The sequence below is a fragment of the Pinus tabuliformis genome, chromosome 1_1, assembly GCF_031772625.1.
Source record: "Pinus tabuliformis cultivar Carrire ecotype Pingquan chromosome 1_1, CPIR1, whole genome shotgun sequence".
NCBI classification, from domain to species: domain Eukaryota; kingdom Viridiplantae; phylum Streptophyta; class Pinopsida; order Pinales; family Pinaceae; genus Pinus; species Pinus tabuliformis.
Window position 1 is genome coordinate 732,778,925 of NC_142297.1, and position 24,684 is coordinate 732,803,608.

At 38.1% G+C, this 24,684-nt stretch overlaps 1 long non-coding RNA gene across 1 annotated transcript in view; it reads left to right on the forward strand.

Annotated features, from left to right (window-relative positions):
• LOC149216034 (uncharacterized) overlaps positions 1 to 23,366 on the forward strand; it is a 90,469-nt gene extending 67,103 nt beyond the window's left edge. Inside the window, exon 3 of the long non-coding RNA XR_016250525.1 lies at positions 22,782 to 23,366. This is a non-coding gene — a long non-coding RNA (uncharacterized LOC149216034). The remainder of the gene's footprint in view (positions 1 to 22,781) is intronic.
• The last annotated feature ends 1,318 nt before the right edge of the window (positions 23,367 to 24,684 follow it).

Sequence of the window (24,684 nt, forward strand, 5' to 3'; positions counted from 1 at the left end):
GTAACTTGTTCCTGCAGCCCTCCTCTAATGTCCACGTGAACCAGTATCCGCGCATAGGCTATAATCCCAGTGGAGAGGTAAGATCTATAGTCTAGATAGGTACCCAAAGATTTCCCAATTCTCCTGAAGATGTCTTTGGTCCAGAAATGGAGCGATAGTCTAGGGAGGTGAACCCAAATTGGTCCATTCCCAAGCTGTTCTCTATCCGGGTCAAATAGTGGACTCTATCTCCTTAGCATTACTGGGGCCTATTCAATGTGCCAGAAGGAGGATAATACCCAATTGGTGTGCTCTGCTCGCGCAAATCGCAGAGCAAACAAGCTACGAACAAAGGTCTGTATAAAAGGAATATCGGCCAAATGATGGCCCCAGATTTTCGTGACCCACTGCTTAAGTCTTATGCAGAGTAATTCCATCCCCTGACTCTGCCTACCAAGATTGTCGTCGCCATGTCCATGGTATCTTGCCACTAGAAGTCCTCCTCCCAGTCGATAAAAGCTTCTTGAGTCATGGGCTTAACACACCTTTGCCTCTTTCCAAGTCTTGGCTTCGCGTCGTCTGCACACCCTTGAGCTTCTTCAAGGTTAGGGTTTGTTGGGTTAGGGTTAGGGTTTAGTGGCGACAGGTCAGGGCCAGCAGGGAATGTGTCTGGGAGGGGAGGGACGTTGAGTAGCAATCGAAGGGGGGAGTAGGAGCCGAGGGTGGGATAGTGGGAGCAAGAAAGGGCAGAGCCTCTCCCTGTAGAGACTGTGAGGGATAATGCAAAGTTGCAGAGGGTTGGAGTGAAGAGAGGCCGGAGGACCCAGTTTCCAAATCAGGGCTAGAGATAACCATAGTACTGGTGGATATCGCTCTAGGATTGTATTTAATTAAAAATGGTGGAATAGTAGACCTGAGTTGTTATATATATATATATATATATATATATATATATATATATATTAAGTGTAATATGCAACCTTGCATATTTTGAACGAGAAGAAATTACAATCTCACTACACCAAAATACTTATTTGATCACATATCTTAGGTTTTCTAAGATGAAAAAAAATCTTAAAATTAATTATATCCAAAGGCGTTGCAATATCACATTATGTTAACATTTTTACTCCGTCAAATTACATAAAAAAAAATAAAAATTATAATTATTAAGTAAAACAATATTATTTTAAATTTAACAAAAATAAAAAACCAATTTTAAATCAATTTATATTAATAATATTTAATTAAAACTATAAATAAATCATATATATATATTGAATGGTGTTGTCATGGATGCCAATGACAATTTTTGAACGATCTTAATATTTGTTTGGTGTGCATTAGTTGAAGCTCCAATAGTTGAGAAGCCCTAGAAACTCTAGAATCCCTACACTTATTGAAGGATTTAAGGTTGAATATTAGTATATATGCTCACAAGATCATCATCGATTAATGCTTTGTGTCATGATGATTCCGAGCCTTCATGGTTTGGGAGATATCCTTGTTTGAAGATGAAGGACCCATCCTGTGGGCAAAAACCCCAATCGGTTGATGATGTGGAATAAATTAAATATCTTTGGCTAAGATATTTTATTTGCATTTATTATTAATTAAATATTAAACCTAGAGTATCATGACATTTTTAGCTCTAAGAATTTGAATTTGAAATCTAAATTCCCTCCTTATATCAAGTTGGCTTCACTATAGAATTCAACTATTTCATTATTTTTGTGGAATCAAATTGTTTTCAGTGAGACTTTTTGGAAACTTTTTTGGTGGGTTTTTCCGGTCTAATTTCTCTCAAATCCAGAAGGAATTTATTGAAATCACAAGCTTGATGTGTAACCCCTACAAAATCGAAGTTCCCTAGGGGTTTTTCAGGGTGTTGAATCCATATATGCAGTCAAAAAACTAGTTTAAACTTTAAATAACACAAATCCAGATTTCACCTCAAAAATTTTCTGCTGAATTTTGGCACTGGAAAATCCAAAAAATCACACTAAAGACAACTCCTTGTGGAATTCGACCAATCCTACTGACCCTATAAATATGTGTCATATTGTTCTCCAAATGAGATATGAATAAAAATGAAAATTTAAAGGATTGTGCCTTGAAATTCTCTCTCGCTCCAGTTGAGACAAAAGATACATCTAACAATAGCCATCTTTGAGCAACGAAGGTTTGTAAGAGTTATGGATTTGTTGGGCTTATTTTTTCAGGTGGAATCCAATACAGCTTAAGACATAATTCTCGTTGGTCTGATCCTAAACTCTGTAATTATTGCACCAACGAAGGAACAAATTCGTATTGTTCATTTTGTGTTCTAAATATAAGTGATCTAACTGGTAAAATGAACAATTGAAAAGAAACATTGATTCAGCCCCCTCTCACTATTTCCAACAATTGGTATCAAAGCCAATACCTTCACTCAAAGCCTTGTAGCTTGAAGGTTGACCCTTAGAACACAAATGGCAAAGCTAAGGAAGAAATCCTCCAATCCTCCTTAAAGATGTCTCTTCCTCAACCATGAAAATTGAAGACAATCAAATTGAGAATGTTCCAGTGTTCAATGAAAACTTTGATGTATGGAAGGTAAGAATGAGAATTTTCTTAATGGCTCAAGGCGTTGGAGTATGGGAATCAATGATTACTGATAGCACAATGGACGGTGAATCCAAGGACTACAATACAAGAGAAATGAAGACAATTTTGAATGGGCTACCAAATTCTATAAAGGCCAATTTGGAAAAATGTTCGTCAGTAAAAGATATATGGGACAAACTTCATGACCTTCACTCAAAAGGAGCATTGACCATGACCTCTAGTCAAGAAGATGATGGAAAGCAAGAAGGAAATCCATAACCCATCAAGGAAGTTGAAAATAAGAATGATGACATTAAGGCCAAAGAAAACCTAGAAGAAGAAGAAAGCAAAGAAGACTTTGAAGAATATCTCCTTACTAAAATTATATTTGCCATGGAAGAGATTAACAGTTTGAAAAAGGAAAATGAGGAACTTAAGAAGAAAGCACAAGATGGTGACCAGGACAAGACAAGGAAGGAAGTTGACCTTTTCAAGCTTCAAGTACAAGAAAGATATGAGGATCTCACTAAACTTAAGGAGGAATTTCATCAAAACAAAAGAAAGCATCATGAAGAAATCATATCCATGACAAATCAATTGGATAAGGCAAAGAAAAGGAAAGAAAATTTGTGAAGCCACCTTGTACAAAGGCTCAAGAACTTGAACAAACTTGAAGTAGAGATTAGTCAATACAAGGAAGAGGTCTCCTCTCTTAGATCTCAACTAGAAGAAGCAAGGAATCAAGCAGAAGGAGCTGAGAAGGTGATGGAAGCTTTAGCATTCATAGAAGGACAAGTTGATGAAGAAAAAAAGGAGAGAAACACCATGATGTGCCAACTAGAAGAAAAGGATGATGACATCACCAAGTTAAGATTAGAAATCACTTCTCTTAAGGTCTAATCATGTGAAGCAACCAAGTTGAAGGAAGAAATGGAGATCATTCTATCAAAGAGGGATGAAGAATGTAAGAAAATGAAGGAAGCAATTGCCTTTCTTAAAAAGGAAGTTGACTTGTTGAATAAGAACTTGAAAAATTCTCAAACCCTAGATGACATCCTAAGTCATTAAAGGTCTCCCCTTGATAAATCATGTCTTGGCTATGCAAGTGAATCCTCAAGCGAGAATGGTAATGCTTCAAACAACAAGGATGTGAGGAAGCCATAAAGAAATGTTGATGCTGCCAATTCAAGCAAAGGTAAGGAGAAGAGTCAAGACAACTATGGAATAAATCCTACTCCAAGGAGACTTCCAAATGGTGCCAAGAATACAAAAGGCAACGAATATCATCAAAGAATCCCAAGGCAAAAATACTTCAGAATTACATAAAGGAAATCTTCATCTCCCAAGTACCAAGGTATCTTTCTTGGTTATTACTATTCTTGTACAAACTTTGGGCACATGGCAAAATACTGTAGGGCATATCACAGAGACAAATATAATGGTCCCCATCAATCTCCCAGAAGCAATTTTGAAAGAAGAAGTCATGATTACTCATTCATAAACAAGATGGAGTGCTTCAATTGCCATAACATTGGACATATGGCACGTGATTGTAACTTGAATTGGGTCCCTACACAAGCTAGAATCATGACAACCAAGTCAGAAAAGAAAGTTACACAAACATGGAGAAATAATTAAATTGGACCTAAAAGTCTCTTGGACACTCTAGCCAACAACACATGTTGTTGATTTGATGAAGACATCAAGATGTGATATCCCAAGTGTTTAATGACGAGACATTCCCAAAAGGGACACCATGCATATAGTTAGGGGGAGCTTGGGATCATTCTTGCAGAAGCTATTTGTGAAAGGGCCCTATGAAATCCTTGATGAGTCACTCATGGACAATCATCCTTTGATAGATCATCTCTTGGGGGAAAGTCCATTGAAGAACATGATCCCTTACTCATTCGTTGGAATATTGTTGAAGATTCTTCCATTTTATCACTAAGCAAGTAATCTTTCTTGAGGTAGAGGAGTTTATGCAGATATGGGGAGTTGGTTCATCACATGTAGACACATCTATCATGGACCTCATTATCTGAAGGAAGAACATCATGGCATGGGGAGTAACATACCTACGAAGAACTATTATTGATGAAGAAAATAAGATGAAGAGAAGCAACTTAATAGGGGGAGTACTTGGGCACCTTGTTTTCCATCAATATTTTGGAAGGGAAAGAATATTTGCCATCAATGACAAAGGGGGAGAAAATGTTGGAAGGGAAAGAATATTGCCATCAATGACAAAGGGGGAGACTGTTGGTCAAGGTTGTCATTGATGTCAATATGGAATCGTTGGAGATGGAAAATATTCTTGTGATACATGCCGTAAGCCCTTTCATGTTGTTGCCCTAAGTACATTTATGCCCTAGATTGGTGATGCATGATCAAAATGGCCTTAATACTCTAGAAGATGCCTTATCCCTAATACATTGATGCAAGTCCTAATACTTATGATGCCCTTAAGATACATGAATGGAAGCCTATGTGTATAAAGCTCTAATCCTGATGAAGAAGCCCTTGCCCTAATGTCCATGAAAAACCTTAGATCATTGATGATGAAACCTTAAATGAAGATGCCCATGAATACATATTGAAAAGGCACCCTAATCTTGTTGATGCCCATGATAATTTTAAGGAAGCCATAATCCTAAGCATCTTGATGACCTAATTCTATAAATAAGGAGCCCTAAACATTAGATCCCTAAAACTAAAATCCTAGTGGCTGCCATAAATAAAATAATATTGATAGTCTCACAAAAATAATTTTATTGGTGGTAAAATGACCCTATTTAAGGATGGGATTGGCATAGGAATGTAGAGGTATTTTTCCTCTTTCTAACGAGTTATTACATGCCCCTAAATTCCTTACCGTTGAAGAGAAATCAATTTTTGAAATCAACATATGTCAAAAATTGTCAAACTTTCCAAGCGGAATTGAGTAGGCTCATTACTCTTGGCAAAGAGACATGTCCCGTTAGAATATGGAGAAACCACTATAAATATAAACCTAAATTCATCCATTCAAGCTCAGATTTTTCGGTGGAGACAACACAAGACGTAGAGAAGCAGCCGCAACCTAGAAAAGCAAGGAAGACAAGTTTGTGGAATTATTCTTGGGTTAAATAGTCTCCCACAGGTTCGAGCTGGGAGTAGAGAAGTTGTCATGGTCGAAGTTGTCGTAGTTTCCATGGTCGACGCTGCCATAGTTGCCGTGGTCGAAGCTTCCGTAGTTGCCGTGGTCGATGTTGCCATAGTTGCCATGGTTGAAGGTGTTGTAGTTGTCATGGTCGCAATTGTCGTAGTTGAAGCCACCGTAGTTGTCATGGTTGAAGCTATGGTGGTCGAATTTTCCATAGTTGTCATGGTCAAAGCTGTTGTAGTTGCCGTAGTTGTCGTGGTTGAAGCTACCGTGGTCGAAGATGCCGTAGTTTTTGTGGTTGAAGCTATCGTGGTCGAATTTGTCATAGTTGTCTTGGTCGAAGTGTTGATTTATTGGGATTAGACAAATAGAGCTTGTTGAAGTCTTCTCTTGAGAACATAATAGTGCAAAGTTGGATAACTTTGTGAAGCAGCATATTGAAGATTTGTGGAGATCATTGAAGACCATGATGCATTGAAGTCATAATGAGGTAACCTTGGAGATTTTGTTTGGGTGACATGAAGAGCAGTGGCGATACCTTCTAAGAAGACAAGGTTGTCATTGATGATGTGACGTGGAGATTAAGGGAAGACATAATTGAAGATTGACAAGGCTTGTTTAAGAAAACATTGGGAGCCGTGAAGTATAACCAAATACATCTTGACGAAGTAAAGTAAGGGTTGGAGCCCAAGAGGTTGGAGCCTCGAAAAGACAAGGTTGATGCCTTGGAGGATAGGGTTGGAGCCCTGGAGGACCAGAGTCCTCAAGAAACCAAGTTGGAGCCTAAACCAGACATAGGGTTGGAGCCCTTGAGGTTGGTCCCTCAAAATTGACAAGGTTGGAGCCTTGGAAGTCCAAGTCAGTGCTTGGCAAATACAGGTTGGAGCCTTGGAGATTGAAGATCAATGTCTTCATTTAGGGTTGGAGTCCTACATATATTGTATTTCATTTATTGTAAAGAAGAAATTAATAAAATTATTTATTCTTATTGTTCATTTTGTGTTCTAAATATAAGTGATCTAACTAGTAAAACAAACAATTGAAAAGAAATACTATTCACCCCCCTCTTAGTGTTTCCAACAATTTGGAAATCCATTATAAAAGAGAAATACTTCAATTATTTGTCGATGTCTGAGTGGATAAAGAATGGGGAAAGGGCTCCAAGAATGATGTCCTATATTAGAGAGGCATGATGAAAATTGAAATATGGATGATTAACAATATCAGATGGGAAATCATAGTAGGTTGAGCTCAGATTGGATCCGATTTGGGGTTTTTTAGGGGATTATACAATGTTTATTCTGCTCATTCGACATATTCATAATATGGGAATTTACTATCTGAATCAAATTCTGGCAGCTCAAGCTCCTATTACTCTATGTCCTACTTGGCTCAGCTCACGAGATCTAGGCATTTACAGTGATCTTGCCGTATTTTGGGATAGATATGTCAATGATCTTTCCATGGACAATATATTTCTAATGGATAAGGAGGACATTTTCATTTGGGATGGGAAGCTTAAGAATGGTATGGTATTCGTGAAGGAGGTTTATAATCTCACCACTCAGTCCCAACAAGTCACTAACGATTAGGCATGGTTTAAAAATATTCAGTCATGGCAGATTCCACTTAACATTATGGTTGGCAAGGATAAATTAAATCCTAACATGGGAAAATTTATGTTATCATGGGTTCATCGACCCAAGATGGTTCATCTTATGCAAGGGCGCCCATGAGGATTTGACCCACCTTCTGCTCATATGCTCGATGGAGATTTCCATATGGTGATCTATATTGTCCATTTTGAAGATCAAAACAACTTGGAATTCTTCATCGGTGCCTACCTATATGAATGATTGGAAGTATGGATAATAAAATATCATACATTGCCTATCTTTGTCATATGGAGAATATGGAAGTGCAGAAACAAGAGCATTTTCGAGGATCTTCATGTGGACATCAATTGGATTACTATAAATATTTGTTCTCAATTCAATGATATTGGTCCTTGGGTGGGAAAGTGTTCGAAGCGATGCATCAAAATTGTTGAGATTAGATAGCGATATTTGGTCGATTTCTTCAATGGGGCTTGAAATAGGAACAAATGTGGGAGTGGTTCCTTCATTGTCATAAAACTTGGACACTTCTATCATTTTAGTTGGTTTAATGGTTTGGGAACTAACACGAGGGCGTGTGTTTTATTTTGTGGTAACTGGTTACCAATCAAGGATAGAGATATATTTGGTGACTCAAAAGCGGTCATTCGATGGGTTGCTGACGAGATTTCCTTTAATCCCCCCCACACTTACTTTCTAGATGCACAGGATAAAAAATCTGATTGGAATATTTGATATGTTGTCTTTTTCTCATATATTCCGGGTGCAAAATGGCATCACAGATGCATTATCAAAATGTGGCTATTGTGATCCTCCTAGAGAGATAAACTACAAGTGCATACATCAACAACTGGTATCATGGATTTGGACAATTTTTTTATACTTGATATAAATGGCAGGCATACTCTTTTGGTGCTCTTCTTATATAGTTATTTTATATAATATATATATGCCTTTTAGGTTAATTGCACTTGTAGGTTGTATTTTTCTTATATATTCCCACATTCACACACACACACACACACATATATATTATTTTTATTTTATTTTATTTATTTATTTATTTATGTTTATGTACTTCACATTTTTGTGTAGTAGGGTCCATCAAAAGTATTCAACATGGGTACTCCATGGATTCAAAATTAAATTCAACATCCAACGAATGCTCCTGCTCGAAAATTGAGTAAAATCATAGGGAGTTGAAGATACAAGTTGAATATATATATAACTTCCACTATTATTCTATAATATTCCTTAGGAGACTCATTTTAGACCTCAAAATTTCTTTAATACACATTCACGAAAGCAAAATGACATCACAAATGCATTATCAAAAGGTGGTTATTGTTATCTTCCTAGATAGATCAACTACAAATGCATACAACAACAACTACTATCATGGAATTGGACAATTTTTTTTATACTTGATATAGATGGAAGGCATACTCTTTTGGTGCTCTTCTCATAAAGTTATTTTACATAATATCTAGATGAGGCTAATAGTTTGATGTTACTTTTATTTTAGTAAATGATGGTGATATTGTAAACATGATTATGCCGGTTATGAAGGTGATATTGTAACAAAAATATTTGTGTTAATTGCCCATTGGGACATATGGGTCATATCGATCTATCTTGGCAATCCCAGTGATAAATGCTAGAAATGAAATACTTGATCAAACATAAATACATAAATATAATCCTAATGATAAATGCTAGAAGGACTTATCAAATAAAAATACATAAACAAATTTTATTAATAAAAATCTAATTTTTTTTCTCATACTAGAAAAAATATAGAAGGTTGTAGGATTTACATTTTGTATCTTTATATATATTTTTTAATTTCTTCATTTTGATTGCACAAAAAATATAAGGCTATAGGATTTACATTTTGTATCTATATAGTTTTTTTAATTTCTTGATCTTGATTGCACAAAAAATATAAAGGTATAGGATTTACATTTTTGCATCGTTATAGTTTTTTTAATTTCTTGATCTTGATTGCAGAAAAATATATAAAGTTATAAGATTTACATTTTGTATCTCTATAGTTTTTTTAATTTCTTGATCTTCATTGTAGAAAAAATTCAAAGCTATTAGATTTACATTTTGTATTTTTATAGTTTTTTAATTTCTTGATCTTAATTGCACAAACCCAATTCTTATACTTATGAAAGACTAATTATATTGGTTTTGAAATTTGAATTTTTATTTTATTATTAATTCATATTTACATAAATGAAATAAATAATTCTATGAAATTATAAATATAATTGATGAAAAATAAAATTTATTTTAAAAATAAATAATAATATATACATCAAAACTCAATATTATGAAAATTCAGCACAAATCAAATCAATCTTATGAGATAACATAAAACATTTGAAGGATGAGACGTCTTCTAAATTAGGCAAAAAAAATACGGCCTTTAGTTTATTACGATAAAGAAGTTTTGAGGGATATCGATTAAATGCATTATTCACCGAGTCAGTTCAGTACATCATAAAAGTGCTTCATGGAAGTACTCTGCTTATGTTATTAAAAAAAACTTTCAGAAAAATGGTGGATAATTTAAATAACATTAAAATTATTTCTATAATTAAATTACAGATATTAAAAATAAAATTTATTTTTAATATATATAACTTGGAGGTCTGATTTACGGTGCAAATATATTTTAAAATATATAATTTAACAACTTTATTTATTCGTATAGAAAATAGAAATGTAATGGAAAAGCCACTTGGAGATTTATAATCCAAAGTTATATTTCAACTTTATTTATAATTTATTTATTTATTTTAGTTATAGTAAATTCGGTTACTAATTATTATATAAGTTTCAATAATTTAGAACGGAAAAAATATGGTTAAAATTTTTTCCCATTTTTAAAATATAATTAAAATATTAAAATTTTGATTTAACCTCATACAACCGAATCCTCACTTGGGACAACCTCAGAAAAAGGGGTTTCTTAGGACCTTCCATATGTCTCAATTGCAATCAGGAAGAAGAATCTGCTCTCCACCTCATGCAAACATGTCAGATGAGCAGAAAGATATGGGAAAAGGTGGCATTTCGATGACAAAAGGAAGGCCGAGTAATGGGGGATATCAAAGGCACATTACGCAACTGGCCTCAAACGCCATACCAATGTAAAATCTTAAACATCCTATGGCAAATAATATCGGGATTCTTGATGTGGAATATCTGGAAGGAAAGAAACCGGAGGATATTCAAGGGTCAATCAATGACACTGGAGCAGGTTTGGAAGGGAATTCATAACAATATCAGTGAAACTCTCTCCACAAAAGGCTGGTCCCAAGACAACTTCCCAAAGCATCCTCAGGAGCTAGCCATCTGGAATAACTGGCAGATACAGATACAAGCCCAAATCTCTGTCAATGCTAACCCAGGAAGGCACCAAACTCACAATGTAAAATGGATGCCACCACCCATAAACGTGTTCCAACTTAATTTCGATGGCGCATCGAAAGGTAATCCTGGTCAGACCGGTTATGGAGGCATCATTAGAGATCACCAGGGCAAACCTCACATTACCTTCTTTGGCACAATAGGCTGGAATACCAACAATGCGGCGGAACTGGAAGGTTTATGGAAAGGTCTAACACTGGCGCAGGAAGGCAATTTTCTACCTATAATTGTGGAAGGGGATTCCCAAATTCTTATAAATATGGCCTTAAAACTCCAACAGGGTTCACAAATACACAAGGTCAGCAGCAGCTGGAGACTAGCATCAAGATTGGAACGAGTTCAACACTGGTTGCAGGAGAATAGAGTTGTTTCCTTCAAACATATCAAAAGGGAAGGGAACAAGCCAGCTGATTTCCTAGCTAATTTAGGGGTGGATAATGGGAAAGAATTCTCAGCAGGCCCTCTACATGATACAGTTCCGGAGGATCAACTCTCTACCTTCCAAGCAATATTGGATAGAGACATGCAACCACAGGTCTACTCACACCCGGATGCGGGTGGCAGCTTGAGGATCGATTGAACAAGTTGCATCGGGCAGCTGGCATCATCCGGTGGCTAGACAGGACGGTTCTGCTAAGCATTAAAGTCTTTAAATGCTGAGGAGACGGCAAGGAATGTGGGAGATGGGTTTAAGCATGGCGAATTTAAGCGCCCTGTACTCTGAATCGACGGGAGATGCTCTGTCTGGTTCCAGACAGTTCCAAGCGGATGTCTATTTAATGGAGCATTGGCTCCAGGTTTGGAAAGCGTGGAGTATTGTTATGAATTCTGGTGATAATGGTGGAAAGGTGCCCAATTCTGGCTTTGTGAGGAGTTGCAGAGGTTTCACCTCTGTCCAGAGTGCGCTCTCTTCGCTCTCGGCTGTGCAGGGGAAAGTGAGGTACCATAATTCTGTCTCGGCTTCTCTTAAGGATTTTCTGTGTGAAAGAGTCACGACTTTGCCTCCCCTCTCAGGGATTACTGGTTCTGGGTCACGTCCTGGCACTTCGTCTGTCAGTATTAAGTGCTTGAGATCTCCCATGCTCATGGCCCCGCGTCAAAGAGGAGTCCCGAGAAGAGGAGGAGTGTGGGGGATAAGAAGAAGGCAGGAAGCTCAAGCCAGAGCAATTCCTCCGCTTGCCATAGTTGCGCCTCCTTCTTCTCCCTCAGAGGAGTCGGATCCTTCTGAAAGCCAGGTTCATACCTCCCGCTTCACCTTCAGGTGCAGGCGAAATCAATCGCTTGTCTCTTTCATGATAACAGTGATTGCCACGGAGGAAGAGGAGGAAACTGTTAGCCAGGAGGAGGACGATGGGGAGCAAGTTCAAACTCGAAATGCCCAGGCGATTGCGGAGGTTGGTAATGCAGAAGATCCTCCTCCAGATGATATCAATCCTGTGGCGCCTGTTGTTGGACTGGTCACGCACCCGCAGCCGGTTCATCCACCGGAAATTCGCCTGGAAGATATAGGAGATGCTACCATGTTTGACTGGCTTCCTCTCCCGCCAGAAGTCGATAATAATGCACAAGGTGAGCCTCCGAAGGCTTAATTCCTGCTTCTTCTCTTGTTTGATGGTCATGTTTTGGTGGGGATTCTTCTCTATCCGCGGCGCCCAGGTTTTGTTATTGGGTAGGGGACCTTTCAGAGTTCGTGGTGTCTCCAGAACTCTGGAAATAATGGTCTCTTTACTCTCCTTCGTTACAATGCTACCAGCAGCAAACCACAAGACACAAGCTATGAATCAATGGTTAGCCAACTCAGCTTACTGCTGTTCTTTTGATGGGGTCTCTTGTGTAAGTCAGGTGGCCACCTGCAACAGCTTCGCCTATGTTCACTTCCATGGAATCTCTCTTTGTAATTCAGGTGGCCACTCGCACCTGCTTTGTTCTTCTGACAGAGGGTGGCCTTATGCATCCTCAGAGGCTAAGTCCTCTTTGTAAATATTTTTTCTTCTTTTAATACAATAGCTTAGTCTTTACACAGAAAAAAAATATATATATTATTATTTATTATTTTTTAAAATTATAAATATTGTTAAATTTAAGTTTTCTAATCCATATCAAATTTATTGAAAAAAGTTTTTGGAGAAAATCACATCATAATTTATTTGTTACAAGTTTTGAACCAACAAGTGTGATTTATCATCAGGACAAGTTGAAGAACTAGATCATGGCTACAGGTTAAATAGAGAGAGTAGATCATTCAACGACTATATTTGACCAGAAAACGGTTATATTTGACCTTGCCTTCAGAAATAGGCGAGGGCTACTAGGAGTATTGAGGCGATGATTAATCTGGGCAAAAACCGGGATGATAGAGGAATCTCTGCATCTCTTAACACCAGATCTGACTTCAACTTCGAAAACTACAAGCATGTCTGTTCAAAATGATGAACCTTAGTCCCAGTGGCCATGCAGGGATGTAATATCGCTGTTTTCTCGTCAAATATAACAGTTAAATAACCTGTAGCGATGAATCACACTTATTGATTTCTTGTATCGACAAATGAATTATGATGTAATTTTCTCCAAAAACTCTTCTCAATAAACCATAAATATTATGAATTTATCATAACTTTTTTAATCACAATCCAATATTCTTGAATTCTACCATTTATACACTGATTTTTGCTAACAATTTTTTACTCGTAACTTTTGTTTTCAAATTTTAAAACCTATACAAATATTTTTGTTACTAAATTTTCTATAATTATAAAATCACGAATGATATCTTTGAATTTTACAACTTTAATTTAAAAAATAAAATTATTTATATAAAATTACAATATCATATTAAATATTAATAATTTAAACTCAATTTGGCAATCATATAAATATTATCAATTAAGAATTGAATTATTATTACTTCGAATTTTAAATAAAATCTCAGAAATAATTGCATTTCCCCGTGCATAAACAACAACTAAACTTTATTGTTAGATCTGTTTACAATAATTTTGACTATCAATTATTTTTTTATATAAGACATGTATTAAACAGCAAGGCCCATCTCTTTTGGTTAGGGTTTTATTTTTTCGAACTCGTTCTCCATAGAATTCTGGAGAGGCGAGGGAGGGAGGGCTAATGAAGGCGAATCGAAGGTGACTGCCACGGCTGGACGGATGCGGTTGTCCACAAACCATGGGTTCCCAGCAGAGAACTGCGGGGTTCCAAACGCACGGGGTTTTGCGCTATCGGTTTCAAGGAGCAAACAGTAAACGCGGAGGAAACCATGGAATGATAGTGGTTGCTCCAACAACATCCATGAGGTGATTTTCTCTTTCAATTATGCCATTTATTCTATCTGGAGAGAGGCTTCATGATGAGCAGAAGCAGTGATACGACTTCAACCGTAATCAAAAGTGGAGAGAAGTATTTGTTTTCGCTTCTTTCCAGTTGTGATTTTAAACACTGTTGGATCGTATTGTCGCTTTCGTTTGAGAGGACATCATGACAGCTCTTATTTCAAGTGACGAGTTATGCATAACTGGGAGAGAAAATTGCTACATAAATGTTGTTCGGGGATAGTTCCTTTGAATGCGAATTTCAGTCATGTCACGTAGAGTAACAAGGGTTCTGAAATTGAGATGATTATTGCATGGTGCCTTTGTAAAAGCTGCTGTGAGAGCTGGGACAGGCAGGAAAAAAAGAGTCGAAACTTCGATAGTTACGGGGTTGGAAGATAGCGGAGATGATGGCTCCGATACCGATTTTAACAGAGGATGATGAGGAGGAACAAATGTAGGAGGAGGAAGAGAAGGTCAAGGAAAATTTAGTCTTTTTCTTCAAAATGGCGAGGATGGTGCATTCGCATATTCTGATGATTGTTAAAGCAGGAAGGGGAGACGATGAAGGAAGAGAACTCGCTATGATATAGCGATTCTGAGAAACAAGGAGGACGAGGAAGAAGAGGAGGCAGACAAAAATTCATAGGAAGCAGGGTGGGAACATAAGTCCCCATGTTTTGAGACAGTGCACATCACTAAACGTGGCTGGAAGCACATAGTTCCAAGAAAATTGAGTAAAATTGGATGATGTCACGATACAACAAAGGCACTATGGGGGACTCCATTATAGAGGCATGTTACTTATGTATGAGAATGTTATTTGTCTGGATTGTACATGATATCATAAAGTATTCAATATAAACCCATGGGTGTCTGCCTTTAGCTATCTAATATAAGCCCATGGGTGTCTGCCCTTAGCTATCTTCGGAAGTGCCTCTATGAATGTCTTGAAGTAGATCCCCCACATTGAGACAGTTTGATAGATATTTATGAATACCTTGTAGTAGATTCCCCGCTGGACACCTTAATTGATTTTTATGGCGATGATATGAACTTGAGATGTCTTACCGATCCTAGTTCACTATTAGTTTTGCGATTATCAATAACTGGTTTGCAAGTAGGTATTTTCGAAGTGCCTGTATGAAAGTCTTGAAGTAGATGCTCCTACATCGAGGCAGTTTGATAGATATTTATGAATATCTTGTAGTAGACTCCCCTACAGACACCTTGATTTATTTTTATGGCGATGATATGAGCTTGAGATGTCTTACCTGATCCTAGTTCACTATTAGTTTTGCAATTATCAGTAACTGGTTTGCAAGTCCGGACTAAATATTGTAAATATTTGTTGATTAAGGAATGGCCACCTTTTGGAACTACCTTGTTTTTGCTTATCCTTTTTTGCTGTGGTGTTTTTTTTGTTATTCTTTTTTCCTAGGGAAAAAATGATTATTACATATGTCATACCATTAAGCTGGGTCTGGGATTTTTCTAGAGGTTATAGATTCTATATTCATACCTTCAGAATTGCAGAACTTTCCAGATCCTGAAATAGAGGTTTCATGCTAAACAAACACATTTGAAGCTTGGTTGGAGGATGATTTTGTTTCCAGATCTCTTTAGAGGTTTTGACCTTAGTCTTGCCGTCATAAAAATTATCAGTAAATAAACAGTGTAGACATTATACCATACGGTAAACCGACACTCCATGCAAGCTGCAGTAGATAAGACCTGTTATTGTTTTGCTGATTTATGCATGGCCTATCTCAGCCCCCTTGGTTTTCAGTGAGTGCACCTAGAAGTTTTCAGGGGGGCAAGATTCTCATGTTCCAAGTGCAGCACTGGCTTGCCCATGCTAAACAGTGCCATTGCATGATTCCTGTAATGATCCATACATCTATTTTGAATTTCTTGTTTTACGGTATCTCTTTGTCGCTCAGTCATCAAGCTCCTGAGTGTCTGAATGGGGCTGCAGAGAATTAATGTTGGGGGATTTGTTCTATTACCCTTGTCAATTGAAGGGTCTGCTTATTTGTCTCACTGGTTTTTCTATCCAGTTCAGAAATTACTAGATCAGACTATAGTTCTATTGCTTGGTTTTCTAACCAAGCAGTAATCTTTTTACTTCTTTTGTATATGAGTCCAGTTTTGTCGCTAGACCTCTGACCTAGTTTAAATTTATTTCAGAGGAACCAATCTTTATAGGGATGATCTTTTATTCAACTTATTAACACTAATTTAGAATATCCTTCAATTTCTGTTGAACAGATATAATTGAATCTGCAAAACTTAATCCTCTCGACCAGTGCGATCACTTATGCTTGGTTTATTTGTCAGCTTCCCATTGAATTTCAAATAAATGAAAATAATTTGACCATCTTTATTTCTGATGATACCACCATTACTCCTACCCTCACCTGAATTCCCCTTGAAGCACTATCAAAGGGCCTTGCCCCGTATCCTACATGTTGGACACAGATATATGAGGACATGTTTGGCATGTGTCCTTCGTAATAGAGCCTATAAAAATAAGTTTTTCACAGGGAAAGGTTGAACATGTCACCCTGTACATAGCACACCATTGGGAGAGGGTGAGTCGCCCTGTGGTCGTATGTCGCTCCAGTAAGTACCCCAAGCCCCCCCAGAGCTCCCAGAGCTCAGTGCATGCAACATGTAGGACCCTTATACGAAGGTCTCTCAACAACTCCAAGTCGTTCGGGAAAATCACAAATTTGAGCTTTCCCCGGGGCTTTGACAAAGTGTCTACGACATGTACATCTGTCTCAATGCGATGGAGCCTCCTCGCTCATCGACTTACCATATCCCTGATAAGGTAGTATCTAATGTCTATCTGTTGGAGCAATCATCGAATACGGGATTCCTCAATAATCGAATCCCCCCTTGGTTGTCACAAAGAATCACAGTGGTATTCATCATGTGTACAAACAACTCACTGATGAGCTTCCACAACCAGGCAACTTCGCACGAGATCATACTCATAGCTATGTATTCGGTCTCGGCGGTGCTTATAGCAACCGACTTTTGCTTCCTGCTCATCCATGATATCGAAGCAGAATCCAGAGAGAACCAACACTGAGAAGCGCTCTAGCGATCCTCCACACTGCTTGCCCAATTAGCATTCGAATAATCATGTAGCTTCATATTTCCGGCAGTGTATCTCAATCCATGAGAGATTGTGCCCTGAAGATATCTCAGAAGATTCTTGGCACCAATCTAGTGTGGCTCAACCAAATATGAGCTCACCATGCTAACTGCAAAGCATATATACAGACAGAAGTTCACCTAGAACATCAATGCAGATGAGTTTATGAAACTCAGAGGCATTTCCCAAATCTGGTTCGGCATCACCACCATATAACTTCTGAGAGTTAAGATCCTCGAGGTAGTCATGGGCTTGCAGTTTACCATTCCACATCTGGAATCCAAATCCCTCTTACTTTTGCAAGTGAGAGGGTCTGCACCTGTCAAAATAGGTCGTTTCTCAGAAGGTGCCGGTATAAGAGGTTTATCATCCACAACCTTCAAACAATGATTTGGATCGAATTCACTTTTAGTGAATCTCAGCTTCATCAGACAGCGATCAATCCTCTCATATTAGGCTCGGGGTGTTTTACTTCAAGCCATAGAGGGCTTTAGTCCACCTGTATACATGAGATTGCCAATCATGAATTTCAAACCCCTCGGGTTGTTCCAAACATGTGGACCTACTACATGAGGAGAATGGTCCCCTTGTAAGATTTTCCTTTTGTACATCTCAGACATGTACCTTCATGCTCTTCTTGAATCTAAGTATCCGAGTCACCATCTGACTCACATCGGTTAGGGCCTCATAAAGTAGATCTTAGGTGTTATAGATGAGATATGTCATGATCCCCAATGGACCATCCTGCAACTTGACACAAATTGCCAACCCTGAACCCATGAGTAAAAGCATCTTTGAAAATTTCATTTTCAAACATGTACCTTTCCATCGATGAATGCCACCCTGTAACCTTTGACTTCCATTGTCGAAATGGACACAAGGTTCTTCTTGTGATTAGGTACATAAAAGAGATTTTGTAAATGAATCGAGTTACCCTCATTCAATTGAGGGGTAACATTCCCTACACCCTTTCCAGGATAGGTGGCATCGGCTCCAAGTATAATCCCACGATTGTTTCCATCTCTACCAAATTAGAGAGAGCACCCTTCTATCTGATGAAGTGCCTTGAAGCACTATAATCGATAAGCCAGATTCCCAAAGAATCTGAAGGAGAGGGCCAATACAAGATAACGCTTCTTTATTTTATTAGAAACAACATCTGATTCTTCATACATGGGGTTCTTTGCTTTCCTTGAAGAGTCAATCGTTTCCTTGATGACCTGCATTACTTGTCATTCCTCTGACTATTGAAGATGTCCCTGGAATGATTGTTACCATCATCAAGTGATGTGTCCCTGCCATTTGGGCACTCCTTCGCATAATGGCCGAACTAGTTATCTGCCTTTCCTTCCACCCCAAGATCCAATCTTCCCAATGAAGTGATCTTTAGGTAGGCCATATTCCGCTGTGCCATTCTAATAATATTCTCTACTTCGATTTCACCCTTGGTGAATTTGAAGCGGGATGAGGAACCCATTGATCCTTTTTTCCTTTCCTTACTGTCTTCGGTGATTGCTCTTTCACTATTGGTTAGGCATTGTCTTCACCTCAACTCCGATACCATGTTAAGTTTAGGTATGTTCTATGCTTAGAGCAATTTATTTCAATTTTCATAGTTAGCTCAATATCTTTTCCAGATTAGCAATCACATCAGCGTTAAAGTAAACTGCAGATAGAACAAAAACATAAATCGCAGAAGACAAGCCAAGACAAGAGGACACAAGATGTGGCGCTAGCCAGGGACAAACCCCAATGTGGGAAAACCCTTGACCAATTCTTCTTATATCTTCGTGCTGCATCTCGTCATCATGCTGCACCCATTCACTGAGCTGCTCTTGTCACGGAAATGCAACCAGTCATGGTTGTACCCAATGCCCATCACGGTGCACTATGCTGCACCACTCACAGTTGTACCATACATGCTGCTGTACATACTGCCTCCACTATGCTGCAATTATTACAATTGTACCTATACATGCTGTTGTACATATTGCTTCCACTATGCAACAGTTGTACCTATAAATGCTGTTGTACATACTGCTTCCACTGCAACAGTTGTACCTATACATGCTGTTGTACATACTGCTTCCACTGCAACAGTTGTGCCTATACATGCTGCTGTACATACTGTTTCTGTCCCATAATATGTCCAGCATATCATACCCAAACATGGCCCTGTTGTCACCTACAACAACAAGAGCTAGGTGACCTTTCAAGACAACAACCAACTATAGTATTGATCCTAAACTAGGATCCAACACCCCTACAAAACACTGTTGAATTGATGTTTGCTTCTGCGTTTTTGACAACCTTGGTTAGGGCACGTGCTGCAGCCCTAAACCCTTATGACAGTCCACAAACCAACCCTCAAAGGTTTGCAGCATTCCTAGTGAAGCCTCCTCTTTGTCCACGCTGCCTTCTAAGGGGCTAGTCCACCTTAACAACCCTCTACGCAACTCTTTCTGTGTGCTAAGGCCTGCGACCTAGCACTGTCATGAGACAGTCCCTACACATGCCCAAACACACCTTCTTCTTCAGCGTTTTGTCCATCTAGCTCTTCGACCTTCTCTACCTAGCAACTCAGACCTTGAACAACAACTCGGACTTGTCTTGATAGCCCTCAAACAGTCCTAGGACAGTCTGCAAATCAACCCAGCAAACTGTCCTCTTCTTGATCTTCTTTTGCTGCGGCTAGGGCATCTTCATACCACCCTTAGGTAGGGCAGCATAGGGCTTCCTCTAGCTGCGGATTAGGGCCTTCCCTTTGCTGCGGACTAGGGCTCCCTTTAGCTGCGGAGTAGGGCTCTTCTTTCGCTGCAGATTAGGACTCTTCGAGCTACAGATTAGGGCCTCTTCTAGTTGCGGATTAGGTCCTCTTCAATGTTTTAAAACTCCGACTCCGACTCCGACACGGCCAAGGGTTGACTCCGACTCGGTATTGACTCGGCCGGCTCGATTTCAATGACTCGATCGTTGTAAAAAATACATTAAATATTTATTTTTTATAAAAACACATAATTTAAAGATTTTCATTCATGTTTCCAAACACACAGCATTAGAATATAGATAGAAGACAACATATGATCAAAGTAGGCTCATGAATATATCCATTATACCAAAATGGCACCCAATGCATTGTCCAATACATACACGATGATGATATAGAGATCAAAACAAAAACACATAACCAAGGAGGCTATAAATGGCCTCTACAACAAAAGTCTGTGACCAATACTACTGGCTACTACTAGAGTTGCCAACATCATCTGGCTCAGTGTTACTTGGGAGCGGGAGCAAAAGTGGAGAGCGAGAGCGAAAACGGGAGCGGGAGCGACATTTTCAGAAGGTCCCGGTTTGGGAGTGAATCCCAGAGGAGTTCGACAACCAATGTCACTAACATCAAGGTACATAGAGGGATTGGTGCTCTTGATTAAATACGAGTTCCACACCCTAATACATGACAAAATTCAATGGAAACATGCAATCCTCCAATCCTGAAATCCTGAAAAACTGATAAGTCTGCTGGATTTTGAATGAAATCTAAAATTCTACTTTCTCCATATGAGGCCGGAACCACTCTCAAACATCCTGAGTCATTTCATGGTAATGTTAAAAATTTAAGTAAAATGATGGAATGAAGATTAAGGAGAATGTCACTTTTACTTTAAGAATTTTACATTACCATGAAATTTGAATAGCATATCAATACTAGGAGAGGGGAATGGACCCCAAATAGCATTTAACTAACTTAGAAAACACCTTGGAGTCCCCAACACTCAGCTAACAGTTAAAAATTCTTTAAAAAAATATGAAAAATCGCATTTTTTTTGGGGTTATAGGCCGCATTCATTGACTCGGCCGAGTTATTGCAAAACCATCCGAGTTGACCGAGTCATGCAATGATTCGGCCTATCGTTCCGTTTTTTCTGCCGGGTCACAAAAAATCCCAACGACTCGGATCAACTCGGCCATTTCGGATTCGATTCGGCCGTTTTTTAAAACATTGGTACTCCTCTTAGATCTGCGGCCAGATCTCCTACAAGTCTGCGGCTAAGGATCTCCTAGATGACCCTTACTTGGGTTGCGTAAAAGGCATCTCCCCTAGACCTCCTCTTTGACTAAAAACCCAAAACAAGTGGAGAGTGAGATCACAAGAGATGAGTGTTAAATGACTTGAAGTCCTCCTTTATTTGTACTAAAACGTTGAGCACAAGTGGGGTTTATTTGGTTGCTAGCCGATCTTGATGAATTGTCCCATAACACTAATAAATTCACATCTCCATGAATACTTATCGGAATCGGATGATCTTTAGATTAATCCTACACCTCTCGATGAGAGGGATCCAAGAAAAATATCAGCTGCAATAAATAAGATGATCCACATGGAGTTTGGCCCTAGTTGCCAATTTTAACACTCCCTCTCAGCTGAGATTTGTGAGAGAAGTAGAATGCTTTCTCGGGAGAGACAAATTGCTTTGTAATAGATTTAATCGCTTCAAGACAATCAATAAAACACCTCATCAAGCAAGCAGGGTTTCCTTGTTGGGTTTCCTAAGAAAAATGAGTGTGTCAATTTGTATGATGTGTTTTTATCTCTGTATTTTTATTCCACTGCTTATAAATTGTTAAGAAACTTTGTATCTTGGTGAAAGTAAACTAGTTTTCAGTTTTCAGTTTTCAGTTATCCATCTAAGTAGTTGCAGAGTTTCATGGAAATTTAACATTGCATCATACCATAATTTTGTCTTATTGTGATTGTTTAGATATCAAAAAACACGTTTGTCTTGCTGCTCATAATGCTATATGGATGAACCTTTAGGGAAAGCGGATTGGCCTATCAATGATATTAGGCTTTTGTTCCCTGGATTTACTCTTTAAGGTTCTGATCCAGAGCATCTTGCACTCCACTCTTAACTCTAATGCACTTTCTTTTGATTGAATTCTAGCATTCAAGGTGATAATGTGGGGTTTTCAACCGCATTTGTCATCCTTGCAAACGCTCCAACTAGCGACTTCAATGCACTTTTGTGCAAAGGGCCTTCCTTATTTTCTGCAGTTTTCTTATCCCTTCACTGACCTCTAATTATTAGACGCTGACCTCTAATTTAGAAGGTGGCATTTTTTTCTCCATGGATGTCCCTTACCACCGGAGTTGTTTAAAGATGCTCTTTATGATTGATCACACTCTTTGGTGCCAGAACAGTGGGAAAACGGGCATGGCTGAGATGTCAGATTGAATGAGGATAATTCTACCTACGAGGGAAAGGGCTTCGTTTGTCCAGACTTCTAATTTTTTCCACCTCCCCAATCTCTTTTGTAAGATTTCCGTCTGCTAGGAAAAACCCCAGGTAAAAAGTAGGAAGAATATCTTTATTTTAAATACCATCATTTTCAGGATATTTCTCTACAGCCCCAGGCATTCAGGAAACAAATTAGTTGATTTGTCTCTGTTGAGGCCAAATGGTCTGGCCCGTGGGTCCCTTAAAGATTTTGATGACACTTTTTATTGCTTTGGCTTCTTTCAGACTAGCAGATCCTGGAAGTACCCGGAAATAGGGCCAGAACTAGTATATCCCTGAAGCAGGGGAAAGGAAACACAGAAGTGAGTTTGGGTGGATATGTTGTTTGAGTATCTGAAACATGTACGCCATCGATTTAGAGAAGGCTCAACGGGCTACATCGTTGCCGGGTCTCAAGGAAAAAAGGAAGACGGTGAAGAAAATACATTTTTTGTGCAGTTGATAAAGCTCAAAAACTGGTTGTTTGGGCATCCAAGGCATCGACAAATGTGACAACCATTTAAGTAAAAGACAAAGCATATGGACATGTTAACCCAAAAAAATATTACATTTACAGATGTGTAGCCATTTCCTCTACCATTGTTATATAAGAACAGGTCCGCTTTGATTCCTTGTTAAATCTCTACTTGAGAAACATTGTACGGAATTCTGTATCTGGGATTTTACAATGATACTTTTGCCTAACAATCTTTAACTTGTAAACAGGTTTGAACTGTATCATTGGTCATGAGTATCATAATCAGGGAGAGATAGAGTATTGGACATTTCAATTTGCATTTGGGACATTTGGGACATGTTTGTTGTAGACATCACAAGCATAGATTTATATTAAATCTGGATTTATCGAGGGGTCAAATTTTTTAAGGGTTAATTTTTTTTTTAAATCCTGTGTCATGTATTTATTCTTTCAAATTCCTTGATATGAAAGGATAGAAACAATTATTCTTTAAAAAAATTGATTCCTGTTTGTGCTTGATAGATCTGAGTTTGAGATAAATTTAAACTAGTTTATTTGTATATGTTGTCATTCCATACATACATTCACAGTTATTTTTTTCTTTGGCTATCATGTTTACATCTACCATACTGAACTGTAAAGCGTCGGGCTAGGTTTGGTGCAATTGGTATTTTTACCTGTTGTATTTTTTCATGTTGCAATTGGTATTTTTATCAGTTGTATTTTTTCAAATGTGTAGGTCCTATTTTTACAAATGTATAGGTGTCAAACATTTGCAAGCTTGATTTCAGGTCCATTTTTATGTCACTCATTTCCATTTTTCAAGGTTCCCGGTTTTAAGAAAGGGATCATATGATTAAAAGCCAAATGTATGAAATATATGTCTGTGAATGCATACAATAATTATATATATATATATATATATATATATATATATTTTTCTTCATCTTCTTCTAGAAAAAAGGACGTAAGGTAAAAGATTCAGAGAATATACACAAATACTGCACTTTAATCCAAATATGATTACGCTGAAGAGTCCATATATATCAACTGAACATGAAATTAAGCTTATGCGGGAAAAGTATCATTCTATTTATATCATGATCCACTCAATCAACTCTCACGTCCACTCAATCCACGGTTCAATTTACCTGTGTTTGTGGTAGTTGATCAAAATGCAATTAATACTAACAACTTTTTAGAAGTATTTAAATAAATAAAAATGTCAAAATTAAAATCAGAATATAAATGCAAAATGACTTTTACATCGAGACGTAGCTTTCAACTTTCATATCCTCGCAAACAATACCTAGTAGTGTGCCTTATGTTTTCCGATGCACTTGCAAGCTTAATCTTATAGTCGTTTCATGTGTTGCTCATAATTGTCTCCTGCACCTCGAACATGAATCAGGAATAGACAAGGCTTGCAACGTTTGCCACCCTGCAATCCACATATATGTAGTTAATCATTTGAAGACTATGGTAGGTTGTTTATTGTTGTTGGTGGTGTTGATGGGCGGAGGAAACAGAGACGAGGATAGGAATGGGACAGGAACCGTGTTTTGTCTTAAGCAAGCACAGTTTTGGAAGGTCCTCAAACTTAACAGCCAGGTGTGTATGTGTTTCTCTCTATATGAAAAGATATAGCTGCCTCAAGAGCACAGCAATGAG